Genomic DNA, 1,784 nt, shown 5'->3' on the forward strand with positions numbered 1-1,784 from the left:
TGTCCATCTGAACCCCGTTCCTGGGATGGCGTGTGCGGGGCTGCTGAGGGAGGGGACACCTGCATTAGAGGATCAGGTCTCAGCAACACCATTCTCCAGGCACACCACCTGCTGCAAGGCAAGTTCCCAGACAGGAAAGACTAACTTTGGAGCCAGACCTCAGCAGGTCAGGGTCTTCTTCTCTGAAAAGGGAAGTGCCCCAAGGGCTGAAGGTGAAAAGGATTGAAACCTAAGTGGTCTGGTCTACATGGAATGTGGTTAAAGCCCTCAGCTTGTGTTACAATCCAGTCTTGGCTCTCTAGTAGCTCTGTGCATTTGATAGGATTGTATTCCTCTGTCAGGCTCCAAACAAATGGGCTTCTACCATCTTGGGGTGTTGCTTTTCTCCACCAGTGTGAACTCAGCAGGTGGGCAGGCCAGGCCTGCTCAGGCTTGCCACTGCTCAGGGACGAGGCTCCCTTCACTCTCTGCCTCAGGGCCACAGGCTGGCTGCTCTTCTCCAACACCAAATCCAAAGCCCAAGCAGGAAGAGGACGTTCAAAGGCCCAGGCGGTCTCCAGCCTCACTAAGCTTCCCTGGAATCTCTTCTCATTAGCCACAGCAGGGCGCATGGTTATCTGTTTGCAAGAGAAGCTGGGAACATACTTTTAGTTGAGCATTTGCTTTGCTCCTACATTAGATTTGTTTGAATGAGGAACATAAATGGGTATCGAACTGGTATTTGAGGAAGAGCGTGGGGGCCAGCGCTGGAACAAGGACTCTCCTGGTTACTTCAAACTAAAGGCTGGGGGCTGGCACTGGTGGCGGTCGGGCATCAACAGCCTGCTGCAGCCAGGGTTCTCTGCAGGAGGAGGGGGACACCGCCACTAGCCAACAGGGATTCTTGGCAACGTGCAGGCAGAAATCAGCCTTGAGTTCACCTTGAGCCTGCTGTCACCGCCACCGCCTTCCTCCTCTGGGTCCAACAGGACGACGCCAGGACTCACCAGTGGGCTGAGGGTTTCCGCTCAACTCATTCAGAAGTCATGAAATGGCCACGGGTCGCCCTTTCAGTGTTAACAGCCCTGAGCTTTGAGGGCCAGGAGCTACCAGTTCTTCGGGTGCCAGTGGCCTCCCTGCTGTTCAGAGCTGGCAGGTCCTGTAAATCTTGGCTGCTGACACAAAAGGCCCAGTTACTCTCTGGCAGCCGGCCGTCTTCCATGTCACCAGTCCTGGCTAGGGGCCACCATTGGTGCCTGGGGCCCTCGGTGTCACTGGAAAGGGCAGTCATGGACGAAACCCTCACACGCGGTCCAAAGATTTGTTGTTTTGGTTTGTTTTTTTGGTGGTACCGGGGACTGAATTCAGGACCTTGTGCTTGCCAGGCAGGCACTTACGCAACTGAGCTATCTCCCCGGCCCCAAAGGGGTTTTCTCAGCACTCAGTGCAGCCGGACCTGGGGGGACCCCTGCAGGGCGGGCCACCGGGTCACCTGCGTGGGCTCCCAGGGTCCCCTCCTGTCTCGGGCGCTCGGCCTGCCAGGCCTCTCTGCGGCGCCAAGCGAGTCGGCGGCGGCCACGGCAGCGTCTGGCTTTCCGCGGGACTTCACCCGCCGCCGCCCTCTTCTGCGGCCCGCCTGCGCCTCGCCGAGGGCCGGCCCGGGGTGCTGCGTGCGGGGCTGCTCCCCCCACGCCTCCGGCACCGCGTCCCCTGGGCGTCCGGACCTCCGCGGGCCGAGCGCAGACCCGGGGCTCGGGTGCCTGGCGCCCTCGGCGTCCGCGCGGCCGCCAGAGCCAGCGTCGGAA

This window comes from Octodon degus, unplaced genomic scaffold, assembly GCF_000260255.1.
Source record: "Octodon degus isolate 3935 unplaced genomic scaffold, OctDeg1.0 scaffold00100, whole genome shotgun sequence".
NCBI classification, from domain to species: Eukaryota; Metazoa; Chordata; class Mammalia; order Rodentia; family Octodontidae; genus Octodon; species Octodon degus.